At 34.9% G+C, this 14,173-nt stretch overlaps 1 long non-coding RNA gene across 2 annotated transcripts; it reads left to right on the top strand.

The window, feature by feature from the left end:
• Positions 1–223: 223 nt before the first annotated feature.
• Positions 224–6,546, top strand: LOC108996655. 2 transcript variants are annotated; one of them, XR_004801891.1, is made up of 4 exons: positions 224–290; positions 379–450; positions 1,478–1,802; positions 5,589–6,546. It is a non-coding gene; the product is annotated as an uncharacterized LOC108996655 (long non-coding RNA). The 2 variants fall into 2 exon arrangements; XR_004801890.1 differs by having other exon boundaries at positions 5,592–6,545.
• The last annotated feature ends 7,627 nt before the right edge of the window (positions 6,547–14,173 follow it).

The following is a 14,173-nucleotide window of genomic DNA, read 5'->3' as shown; positions in this document are numbered from 1 at the left end:
GGTTGACAAAAACGTCGTCGTTTCACTACAAAAATGAATTTTTAAATAGAAACCAGACCGAGTATCGGGTTTAATGTTTAAACCCGGTATCCGGGTCCTATACCCGTACCCATTCCGGGTAGGGGCGGGTTGGGTAATCCGTTTTATGTCCGGGTAAGACCCGGCCCGGTTGAACAGTCTTGACTCTTGACTCTTGGCTGTTGCCTGTTGGTGAGGAGAAGAAGCCAGAGGCGCTGAAGAAGAACAAACACTCGTACTCTTCGATCTCCCTCTCCAATCCGCAACCATGGGTAATGAGACAATCAGCAGGCACTTTCTCTTTTCTCTCCCTTTCTTTCATGCTCGAGCTAATGGAAGCTTCTGCTCGATAAATGTTAGGTATCTCGCGTGACTCTATTCACAAGAGGCATGCCATTGGAGCAAGAAGAAGACATGGAGGAAGAAGAGAAAGTAATGCAACCCACCCTTTCTCACTCATTAATTTGTTTGTGTTATTAATTTATAATATTCTCTCCCGTCTCTGTTTGGTTGGTCAGAAAGAGTATGGAAGCAATGTTTTCTTTCCTTTCCCGACTGCTATAGTACTCTTTGTTCTTGCATTTTCTCGGCTTCCTGATCGGGGTTTTTATCTCTTGTCGGATCTGTTAGTGCTGTGGACCGTGGTCTTCATTTTTATCAATTCTCGACCTTTGGTTATTCAGGGCTGTTTGATTGTTAAACTCAATGAGTGCTTCTTACCCAATATACATATATGTTGCTGTCCTGAGCTGAACTCTCGTTTTCGAATCTTACGTTTGAATATTTACACTGCGTTTCAGTTACAAAACACATTTGAGTAATATCCTTTCTTGACTCTCTTTTGTTTTGTTTTCTAATTTTTCTGTTTTCCTTCTTTCCCTTGTCCTAATGCGTAGCCACGTGAGAATTTTGTACAACGGCTCTATCTAGTGTGATGTATTGAGTTTGGTACTTTAGGATACGGGTGGGAATCTCAGGTTGTTTGGTGTCACTGAAGATTACCTTTATTTATCGTCGGGTCGTTTGATATAGTGTTGCATGGTTAATATTTTAGCACGAGTTCAAATTTTGTACTAAAATTTCCCAAGGATAAAAACTTGTTATTGTTTCACCTCCTAATATGTATACGGTATTTCTGAGGATACTAGATTATATAAGTCGTTGTGTGTAGGTATTTCCTCGTATATACTTTGTACTTGGGTTATGCCTATTCATGGTAATAAAATTCTTATTAGTTATAAAAAAAAAAAAGATTATATAATATGTGATTCTCGATATATGTATATATATTATATATATGTGTGTGTATATGTATTATTGGTAAAATTAAAGCAGACATTCCTGAGTCATGATAATATATTTGAGTTGGCTTTTTCACGTGAGGCTTGATGTTCGCATTTGCCTGTAATATCACTAATTTTCTCTCTATGCAATGCTGATCACTTTTAGACTTGTGCAGTATGAGCTTGGCCACCAGCCTGCTAATACTAAGCTTTCAAGCAACAAGACTGAGGCGAATTCGGGTGAGAGGAGGCAATGTGAAATGGAGAGCCCGCAGTTTGGATACCGGGAACTACTCATGGGGTAGTGAAGCTGACACCTGCAAAACACGTATGTTGTCTACAATGCTTCAAACTACTCATGGGGTAGCCACCACTGGATTTTGTCTACAATGCTTCAAACAATGAGCTTGTGAGAACACAAACTCTAGTGAAAAGTGCCATTGTTCAAGTGGATGCTGCCCGATTCAAGCAATGGTGGCTGCTAAGAAGGAAACCCCAGAGGTACCATTGGTCATTTTCTCCAAATTGTTTGCTTTCATTTAGATTGATTATTAGCTTCTGTACAGCCAGATGTTTTTTTTTATAAGTCTCTGTACAGCCGGTGTGACAATAACCTGACAGTTAAGAGGAAATTGCTCATTGTATCAGTCTTATTGTGTGTTGCATTACTAATGCACATGGAATGCTTGCAGATGCGAATGTATTGTACATGATCATTTTTCATATAAAATACAGTTTTCAAAATCTTTTTTTTTTACTACTTGTTCGGTCTTTTTATTGGCGTTTATAGCATTTACCCTCATTTTCTGCTGGCAAATGACAAGGTCCTGAAATTACTGGATCTAATAGAAAGGGTGCATTTTATGAAAATTTGGGTGGCTGGCCCCCTTCTTTCCCTTTCAAAAAGTTCTATGTTAATGGGCTAAGGTTATGTTTTCTTTCAACGGTGAAAAGCTACATGTAAGTTGTAACCACTTGCTGGTAATGATGACAATTTATGAAATTCAGTTAGGTGATGTTGGTTTCAAAGGTGTAGAATTTATCGTTTTGATTTCTGTTGGGTTTTTTGCTCCTTTGCTAATCCCACGTTGGTAGAAAATGAGAAAGGGCATGGTTCAAGGCTTATAAAGGAGGTTTAACCTCCTTGATAAAGGACACCAATCTAAAGCTTAACTAGTAATTTTTTACTTAAGTAAAATTCTTCTGTTGGCCTTTTTTTTGTAAAAGGAGGAGAGAAGAGTTATAGTTTTGCTAGTGGGGAAACTTTGTGGGTGTCCTTGGGATGAGAAGAAAAGTTATATGATTATAAAAATTTTTCACATAGTGGATTTTCTTCTCTGAGTCTAATGGTTTTTCTCCTGTTTTGGGAGTTTTCCACTTAAATTCTTGTGTTGTTATTATTTCTCTGTTTTTTTTAATATTCGTCCAAATGGTGGATCTTGGAGGGTGAATTTGGGAGGTCCAAATTCCCAACAAGTGGTATTAGAGCTTAGGTCCTTTTGTTGGGGTGGAGCTTTGGTGTGGTAGTGTGGATATGTAATGTCTAAGGAGGTTCTGTTTAGGAGATTGGAATTTAAGCAGGACCATTGTGACCCTCCAATCTTTCCTAGGAACTTACTTAGTGAGTACTATTCATTTATACGGTAAATTTCATCAAGGCAATGTCAGGAAGTAGGGCTTCAAATCCTATCAGATTTGAGGTGGAGAAATTTGATAGGAGAATCAATTTTGGCTTGTGGCAAGTTCAAATCATTGATGTTTTGATTCAATCAGGATTATACAAGGCGTTGAAGGACAGACCAACCCATGAAGTCAGTAGTGATACTAGCGAATGGTGAAACGGCTAGTACAAGGAGCAGGTTCGGCAAGTGGCTCCAAGTCAGTAAATGGAGATACTGGAAATGAAGCTAACTTTGTGTCTCTCTCCATGGAAGACGATCTCCTTTGGAAATGGACATGTACATCCTCATGGCATGCTACTAATTCTCAAAGTTGTCATGATAGAGGATGTGTTAATGTTAGTGAGTCCACAAGTTTGCACACAAGCATTGGTTTGGCATTGATCCAGGGTGTGAGGTGGAAATTCATGTCGATGGCTGATGAACTTCCAGGAAAGCCAAAACACCATAATTTTCAGCAAGATTTTTTTTTACATGGGCCAAAGTGAGATGCTTGGAATTGGTTTATTCTGAGTAGGTATGCTTTTATGGTGGAGCATGATAGCAGAAGTTATGAAGATCTTCATTGGGTTGGAGCGTGGCTGTGGGATCAGCCAAAGTCACAAGGTGGAGATTGTTGGGTTTTTTACTCCTTTGCTAATCCCACATTGGTAGGAAATGAGAAAGGGACATGGTTCAAGGCTTATAAAAGGAGGCTTAACCTTCTTTATAAAGGACACCAGTCTAAAGCTTAACTAGTAATTTTTTACTTTAGTAAAATTCCTCTGTTGGCCTTTTTTTCTATAGAATGAGAAGATATGAGAGTTAAAGTTTTGCTAGTGGGGAAGTTTTGTGGGTGTCCTTAGGGTGAGGACAAAAATTGTGTGATTGTAACAATTTTTCACATAGTAGATTTTCTTCTCTAGGTCTGGTGGTTTTTTTCCTATTTTGGAAGTTTTCCACCTAAATTCTTGTATTGTTATTATTTCTCTGTTTTTTTTTTATATTCCTGCAAATGGTGGATCTGGGGGGGGTGAATTTGGGAGATCCAAATTCCCAACTATTTCTTCCTTGGTTCTTTTTAATGATGGCTAGCATTCATGTGATAATATTTCTTCAATTCCTGGATACTATTTCTGAATTTTTCAATCTTATATATTCTATGAGAGGCCTATCGGTACATGATAGGATGCGGTGGAGGCCCAACGGGAGCAAACGGTTTGCAGTGAGATGTTGGCATCATATGGTAATGTTCCTTTTCCGTGGAAGAGTATTTAGAGGTCTCGTGTGCCTTCCAAAGTCACACGATAGCATATGGACTGCCTCTTTAGAGAATATTTTGACCACAGATAATTTGAGGAAGTGAGGTCTCATTGTAATGGATTTGTGTTATTTATGCAAGAAGAATGGGGAATCAGAGGATCATTTATTACTGCATTGTGAGGTGACGAGAGTTGTGAGATGAGCTCTTTAGAAGAATTGGTGTGGATTGGGTTATGCCTTTTAAGGGTGGTGGATTTACTAGCTTGCTTGAAGGATATTCAAGGCTATCCCCAAGCGGCTGTTGTTTGGAGGATGATTTATTTGTGCATTATGTGATGTATTTGGATGGAAATGAATGATCGGTGCTTTGAAGATACGGAGCACACAATGGAGGAACTTTGAAAATTTTTTGTGCACACCTTATTACTTTGTTTTTCACCCATTGTGCTTAACGGAACTAGTGTTCATGATTTTCTATTTTTAATTTCTGGTTCCTAGAATATATTTATCCTTTCTTTTGTATACTTTCTGTATACATGGGTTTTGCCTACTTCATCCGTATCAATAAAATTTTCGTTGTATTTATCAAAAAAAAAATTTCTTCATTTCCTGTATCTATTTGATAATGCAACTTGCTAGGTACCCTTTTAGTTGGTGGGAAGAGGGTGAGTTAGACCATTCTGGTGTAGATATGGTGTGTCTTCTGCTTCTAAGCTAGGATCAATATATTTTTTGTGATTTTAGTATTGAAATCCAGTATTTTCGTACCAATTAGATCAATATATATTTTGTGCTTTTACATATATAACTGAATGTTATGCCTTTACAAGCAAATGCTCGCTTCTATGTATCATTTGTAGTCCTTAAGGCTTAAATGAAGGAAGTTTGGTGGGGTATAGTTCTTGGATTATGTTATTGACAAGTTTTCTAGGATGATTTCGCCTCATTTACTTGATCTGTATCACAAAATTGATTCATTAGGGTATCAGGTCTGGAATATCATTGCCTGAGCATCAAAATGCCAAAACTCTAATATTAATACTGTGTATTCTGTTTAAAGATGCCATTGATGTGGGGGTTGCTTCTTTTCCGTTGTCTTCATTGTTTCCAATAGTTGATCTACTTATCATGCAGGAATACAACTCCAGGTATTTGTTATGGATAGAATCGATGCCATTTCATTGTTTTTTTTTTCTTCTCACAAGTAAACGGTGGTTCCTTCTTCATGTCTTGTATCAAGCTGCAATGGAAATCTAGATAGTATTTTCTGATGAACTGTACATTTGTTTGCTGTCAGAACCGTTCATCTTCTTTTGTGGTTTGTACATCATCAATTTGAAATAACAAGTTTCATCATATCAATCAGCAGGAAGTAGAAGCAGCTACTAGGGATGCAACCCGAGCTCAAAATACCAGTTCTGCGACCGACCGACCCGATCCGACCGTTCAAATCTAAATCGGGTCGAACCCGTATGACCCGACTGATCTTATTAAAAAAAAAGATGCCTTTTTTTTCTAGGAAACATCCATCGACCCATTTACTAAAGTAGGAAGGAAGACGAGTTCAAGTAAATAATGCGAATATTACTGATAACAGCAAAAATTACAGTTATATGCAGTTTCAATCAATTAAGAACCCCATAGATCTGTAAATCCTCAGATGGAAAAATATGTACAACTTGATTGGAATCTAGGCCGTTCTTGGTGCTCCCGGCTCCTTTCTTGTGCACATTTTGAATGGTCAGCGGCAATCTCACGGAAGATGGCTTGGGACCCACCATGCGTATGGACCCCAAGTCACCTCTGAAGAAGAAGAAGAGCTCGGAGAAGCTAAGGTGAGGCCACTGAATGCCCCAGCCAGGTTGAAACTCATCGACGTAGCCACCGCCATTTTCTTCTTCTTTTCTCTTCTTACGTAACCTTCAGTATCTAGTCTATAGCTTGTGAACGAGGGTAGAGAGAGAGAGTAATTATGGGAGGGGTTGCGTGAAGGAGGAGAGAGAGAGAGAGTAATTATGGGAGGGGTTGCGTGAAGGAGGAGAGAGAGAGAGAGTAATTATGATTTATGGGAGGTTGCGTGAAGGACTAAGGGAGAGTAATTATGGGAAGGGTTGCGTGTCATTTGTATGAAACAAAGGAAGTTATGGATGGAGGATTTATGCTATTTTTGTAAAAGAGAAAAAAAAACAAAGTGAATGTTGCGGTTTCTTCGGTTTTGACCGATATAAAACGTAGCCAACCCGTTATTTCCCTTGATCCGATGAACCCGAATTTTGTCAGGTGGGCCAATAGCGGTTCTTGCGGACGGATCGGTTTAGGCCTTTTATGAACAAGCCTAGCAGCTACAGAGGAAGCAAAGAAGAGTAATTGTGTCCTTAGGAAGCTTGAGAAGCGCCAACAAGGTCGTAAACTTGATCTTAGGGGTGCTAATCGCCCCCTACGGGGCGGGGGCACCCATTCCCCGCACCCCGCCCCATATCGTTCCAACAACTTTTGCAATAGTATTTTTTTTTTTTTTGCCTCGTTCTAAAATATTTGCAAAAAACATATTTGAGCAATCTTTTTGTACTTATTCTAAATAAGTATAAAAAAATTCGAACCATGCTTATAATGTTTCTTCTTTATTTTTTCTTATCTTTGTCATTAATCACTTTCTCTTTGAGTACGTAATAAACGTTTTAGCCCAACTTTCCTTATTTCATTGCAATAGTGTAATTATGCCTTTTGCAAAGAATGGTTTTTTTGAATTTGTTAATTTGCTACATTATTAAAAAAAACAAAATTTATATTGTAATTATAAAACCAAAAACACTTGGGACATTCTTCCTTACCAAGAAAAGAGAATATAATTTAACATATTTTATTCAAATTTTTTTTTTATCTCTTTTTCTTTGTAAGGGAGGAATGTTCTTAGTGTTTTGAGAATTGTTGTTATGATAAGTTTTGTTATTGCTCAAAAATGTAATAAATATGACAAATTCTAAATCTTTTTTTCCTAAGTATTTTAGTAAAATAAAATAATGGAAGCCATAATAATAATAATAATAAATTGGAATTAAAGAGTCAATAATAATATAAAGATGAAACTGAATATAAAAAACTATCCTAAAAACAAAAAAAAAAAACTAAATTAGAATAATAAATTGTTTTATGAATATACAGATTAGAGCACATATAGTATTTACAACCATCAAATTTTTCATTTGAATTATACTAACTATATTTTTTTGTAAATTCTTTGTCATGAAAGAACATGATTTTTTAAATTTGTAAACTTACTACATTATAAAAAAAAAAAAAAAAAACCAAAATTTATATTGTAATAATAAAACCAAAAACACTTGGGATGTTTTATTCAAATTTTATATTGTAATAATAAAACCAAAAGGGATGAATGTTCTCAGTGTTTTAGGAATTGTTGTTATAATAAGTTTTGTTCTTGCTAAAAAATGTAATAAATATGCCAAGTTCTAAATCTTTTTTCCTAACCATTTTAGAAAGATTTTGGTTTTTTCCCGTTGCTTAATTTATTACTGAAAAGTTAAAAACTTTAAGGTTAATTGTGTACAACAATATTTGTTACAACGTACATTTTTTTCTGTATGCATTAAATTATTGATTGAAATCAACTTTTTTATAAAAATACAAAGGAAGAGAAAACAATAATGAATTTCAAAAATTTATACATGTGTGTGTATACAATGCAATCAAAACTTACAATGTATTTTATGTGTAGACAGAAATTATCCTTCTTATCAAGAAATCTAAATATATAAAAGATTCTCTACTGTTCATTGAAGACATGTAAGTGCCTTTATATAAATATATATATATATTTATCTTTTTTTGCAGGTCCTACTTGTAATTTTTAGTTGGTATTTGCTAATAGTAAATTAATTTTGAGAAATATTTTATTTTAAGAATTTTTATATGTGATATCAATCTATGTTTTTTATAGGTTCCCTTTTCATGGTATTTTTTCATTTCATGTGTTATTTTGTTATCTTCATTTCCTTGTTGATTTAATATGTATTTTTCAACGTATGAATCAACGAAATTGTTTATAGGCTATAGCATTTAAAATGCACCATGGAGGTGTAGATGTCGTATTAAACAATTGTTAATTATTCATTTAGGAGATGTTTGGATTCGAAGATGAGTTGAGATGACTTGAGATGGATTGTGAATAGTAACGATATGAGTTATGAATAGTAGTGAGATTTGTGAGTTAAAGTTGCTGAATAGTAATGAATAGTAGTGAGATGAGTTGAGATGAGCTGAGATCTCTTTCGAATTCAAACGTCTCCTAATCTTGGTTGTGTGGAACAGTATCCAACGTTTGGAAGAATTGTTTGCTTCATTAACATAATGAGAAGTGTTAAGATTGTGTTAATGAGTTATGTAGCATTTGTTTTGAAATAGTAATATTAATTTTATAAAAGTTAAGTTTGGAAACTATTTTTTGAAGATCATAGAAAACAACCAGCAAAGAAAATCTCGTATAAAGATTTATCAAAATAGAAAAATGAAGAACTCTGTAGAAAACAGAGATAAAGATATGCTAAAAAAAACATCTAGAAGCAATTTCATCCAGTTAAAAGATTCAGTTTCATTTGGTGATAATAAAATGACTACGTCAATTGATGAACCTTCAAATGATGATTTTCAACATATAAACATCATTCAGGATTTCACTGTTCTACAAAAAGTGTCAAAGAGACAATGAATTTTTCGCGCTGATGTTGACATCGATGAATTTGTTTCGTCTCATGAAGTATGTGTTCATCTTGGTGTTAATGTCTGTGTGGTTGATTCAGAAGCTACTTCATCATTAAATAATGTGATGAATCGTTCTAATTGTCCGAGTGATTCTATGGATTTACTGACACGTAAATCAGGAAACAAATACATAGATGAAACAATCATCTCTAATCAGTTTTTGATTTAACAGGTTTTCCTGAAATTATTTTTTCATCTTTCTTATTCAAGCAACTTTATATTCTTTTTCATTGAAATTTGGGAACATCCTATTCAAATAGGCTCCATGTGTTGTTCGAGAAGAGTCAAGCTTTGAAACAAGTATACCGCCACCTTGTAGGGATAAGAAACAAGTATAATTATATTATTCGTTCTTCTGATTCCATTGTCAACTCTTGTCACTCTTCCAGTAATGTCCTTAGTTAGATCATTCAAAGAATTCAATGGGTTTATGTCTATTGTCTTCATAGGTAAAAGGCATCACCGCTCTGCTGGACTTAAACAATTATTACAAATCGTGTCATCTAAAACATATTCATTGTTATATGTGTCTTGTTGTAGATATTGTAAAGCAAAGCAATTCAATTATGAAACAAACAGATTTTGCTGTATTGATGGGACAATTTCTTTGGCCACAAATGATGTCTCTGATCAACTTTATGATCTTTTTACCTCCAACACAGACGAAGCCACGCCTTTTAAGACCTATGTTTGGACTTATAATAACAAGTTCGCATTTACATCTTTTAGAGTTAAACTCGATAGAGATTTTTGCAGACGAAATAGAGGAATTTATACCTTCCAAACGCAGGGATAGATCTATCACTATATCAATTATTTAGTCCCCTTAAATGGTCGTCCTTCTTATCTCCAATTATATTTCTATAATACTGAGCATAAATTAGAAAATTGCATTTCTAATTCATACAAAATGAATCCATCAATTATAGCTCAACTCATCGATATTCTTCGCATCAATCCATATTCTGTGTTTTTCTTATCTCTTGGTGATTTGCCAAATTTGAAAAATCAAGTAATCCATATAAGATTAGATGCTGGCCAAGATCAGCGTGTATTCAATGCCTCGACATCTTCATAAGTTGCAGCAATATGGGTTGAAAATGAAGATGCAGATCAGTTGGGAGGACGAGACATATGTTTCTTTAGTCATTCTGGTGGAATTCATATTGTTCAGTATTATTTTGGCTGCTATGATCCACTTCAATATCTACTGTTATTTTCTTTTGAGGATACTGGTTGGCATAAAGACATTCAAAAGGTAAAGAGAGGAAGTACATTAATGTGTAATAAAACAACCCGATCAATAGATCATCACCAATCAATGTCAGCAGAAAAATTACTTACAAGAGAACAACGAGGTTAGAGTGTAATCTTAATATTCCCAGTTTGTACTCAGTTTGTAGATATCCAATTTTGTAATATTTAATTCCCCTTCAACTTTTGTAGCATTAAACAGAAAAATGAAAGATCTAATTATTTCGTTCCATGAATATTATTGCTACAAATTACAAATCAGAGAAAATGTCAGATCAATTTTGCTGTTGTCTGGTCATCTATTGCAATAATTTGTTGTTGATATGTATGTTAAGATCGATGCATCAAGATTAGATTATTTCCATAGCAAACAACAACATATTCAATCTGAGTTATATCAAGATATTGTTGATACCATTACGCTTGGGAAAACTAATGCTTCTAATGTTGGCAAACAGATTATTCTGCTTTAGTCGTTTATTGGGAGTCCAAGAGACATACGAAAAAAATATAAGAAAGCAATGGCTTTAGTTCAGCCTTATGATAAACTAGACATTTTTTTTAACAATGACATGCAATCCAAACTGGTAAGAAATTTCAAATGAATTATGCCTGCAATAGGAGAGTCAAAATCGGCCCGATTTGGTTGCTTATGTCTTTCGTGCAAAATTAGAAGAATGAAAGGATTGATTATTCAAGCAACAAATATTTGGAAAAGTCTCAGCATATGTTTATGTTATTGAGCACCAAAAAAGAAGGCTTCCACATGTTCATTTTTTAATTATATTATAAAGGGATTGGAAACTCTATTAGCCTGTATCTTTTGATGAGATTTTATCGGCAGAAATACCTGATAAAAATATGAATTTGCACTTGCATAATGCTGTTGTCAAGCATATGATGCATGTACCATGTGGAGTGTTGAATTCAACAAATGTTTGCATGAAAAAAAATGGTTATTGCAAAAGCCATTATCCAAAAAATTTTGCATCAGGTATGACTGTTGGAAATGATTACTTCGCAATATATAGACGTTCTGACAATGGAGTAACTGTCAAAGTGAGATGTCATAATTTGGATAACCTTTGGGTCGTTCCATATAATCTGTATTTGCTTGCAACATTTGACTGTCACTTTAACGTCGAGATTTGTTCTACGATAAAAGCTATCAAATATCTTTATAAGTACATTTACAAAGGGCATGATCGTGCTGCTTTCAATTTGGTTTCTGAACAAAACAATCAACAAATAGATGAAATCCAACAATTCCAATCGGTCCGATAGATTGCTCCGCCTAAAACTATGTGGAGAATATATGGCTTCATTGTTAATGAAATGTACCCAATAGTGTATAACTTACATTTACATATTGAGGATCAACACTAAATAACGTTTCGAGCAAATGAAGACTTAATCAATGTTCTCAATCCTGATCTGTTTCTAAAATCGATGTTAATAGAATTCTTTACATTAAACCGAGTGGATGAGAATGCCAGGATATTGTTATACAAAGAATTTCCAAAATTCTATATTTGGAGCCAACAATACAAAGAGTGGACTTGTCGGAAAAAGAAAACTGTTATAGGTCGAATATTTACAGCAAATCCATTTGAATGTGAGATGTATTATTTGCGGATATTGCTAAATCACATAAGAGGACCTTTGTCATTTGAAGATCTGATGACAGTTAATGGTGTTGTGGCTTTAACATTTCGTGAGGCAGCAACTATGCATATTTTGCTAGAGAGAGACAGTAGCTTAGAAGATTGTTTACATGAAACATCTCTATATCAAATGCCGTCCAATTTGAGATGTCTATTTGCTACTATATTGATTTATTGTAATCCAACCAATCTGAGAGAGCTTTGGAAATGTTTTGAGCAAGATATGTCAATTGATTTTAGGTCAACTGAACATTCTATGTTGAATGTAATTTATTGTAATCCAACCAATCTGAGAGAGGTTTGGGAATGTTTTGAGTAAGATATGTCAATTGATTTTAGGTCAACTGAACATTCTATGTTGAATGTAAGAATGCAAGTTTTGCGCTCAATCTCTTTTACACTTGAACCAATGAGGAAAGACATTAATTCGTTCCATCTTTTTTATGACGATATTTGTTTTGATGAAGACCAATTCAAATATAGGGAAACCAATGATGAATTGGTTGTTGAAATTCCAGAAGAAGATATTGTTGCATTAAAAGCCCTTAATAGTGAACAGCGACATGTCTATAATTCAGTTTTGGAAAAATATTTTTTCAAACAAAACTGTTACATTCTTTGTTGATGGCCCTAGTGGGACAGGAAAGACATTCATGTACAAGGCATATCTCGCCACAGTAAGATCAAGAAAATTAGTGGCACTTGCAACTGTTTTATCTGGTGTTGCTGCATCTATCATTCCTAGAGGTCGAACAGCACACTCGCACTTTAAGATTCCACTAGATACTGATGAACATAGCATGTATTGTGTCAGTAAACAAAGTGCCATTGCAAAGCTACTATGTGTAGCAAAGTTAATTATATGGGATGAGGCCCCTATATCAAGAAAACAACACATTAAAACATTAGATAAAATGCTACAAGACATTAATGATTCAAAGTTAACATTCGTTGGAAAAGTTACCCTTTTTTGTGGAGATTTTCACCAGGTTTACCTGTGGTTTGTAAAAAAGAAAACAAGAATAGGTTGACGTCAGTTTGGTTTCTTTCTATTTGTGGCCTACATTGATCAAGTTTCGTTTGACTGAAAATATGCGAGCAATATTGGATCCTATTTTTTCATAATATGTGTTAGAATTAGGCAACAGAATACCACCAATCACAGTTGATGAAACTATAAAAGTTTCCGATGGCATGCATGTTCCCTATGAAGATGATTGTACTTCTTTAGATCATTTAATAAATCTATTGTTTTAATAAATATTTCAGCTATGATGAATCGGGTCATATTAACACCAAAGAGCAGTTATGTTGATGAAATAAATGCATTACTAATTCATAGATTTCCTGGTGAGTTTAGGCGATATTATAGCTTTGATAAAGCAATAGATACATCCGAACAATCAGTTATGAGGGATTTTTTAAATACTCTGATCTTAAATGGACTTCCTCCTCATGAATTGTTACTGAAGATAAATTGTCTCATCATGCTACTTAAAAACATTAATCCTTCAAAAGGACTATGCAACGCAACAAGTCTAATTTGTCGTGTGGCGCCCTTGACCCCCACGTGTTATTTTAGTGGAGTTCGTGACACTGGGATGATGACCACACGGATCACGTACCCCAACGACCAGTGTTCAGAGTGTATACATCATGCAATAAGTGTACAAAATAATATTCGCAGTGGAGAAATAAAAGGTCTTTCTTTATTAAGTACCAAAATTGTTCAAAAAATAGAAAAGTAACTTTACAAGGATTAAACAGGCATCCGACAAATAAATTAAAAACAAGAAATAACATAAGGGAAACAAATCCCATAACGTTGAACAGTTTCTCAGCAACTCAAACCTAGGGTGGAGCTGATCCCTCGGGTTCATACTCAAACTCTGCATCAGACTATACGGCATCATAAGACGGAACCGTAGAGTAAAACACCACAATGAGATTATGACATCTCAGCAAGTAATTAACCAAAATTAACATCTAAGAAATATATAAAAATAACACGCGTCCCCATACGAACATAATATGCATAAAACAACACCATATGTTCTTTTTCCCAAAATACCATTTTTAACCACTCACGCCAAAAATCTCATTTTTGGTTCAATCATAACTATTAATTAAAAAGCATGCGCCACGGTCTCCCCTATGGACCGTCCGCACGACCTGGCTCTCATCGTCACATCACGGGTAACGTCCATGTATGAGACTTCGTAACGAACGATGTCCAGTTCCGCGCCCAGCGCGT

Source organism: Juglans regia, chromosome 7 (assembly GCF_001411555.2).
Source record: "Juglans regia cultivar Chandler chromosome 7, Walnut 2.0, whole genome shotgun sequence".
Lineage (NCBI taxonomy): Eukaryota > Viridiplantae > Streptophyta > Magnoliopsida > Fagales > Juglandaceae > Juglans > Juglans regia.
Note: the sequence above shows the minus strand (reverse complement) of the source record. Positions and strands in the feature narration are given on the sequence as shown.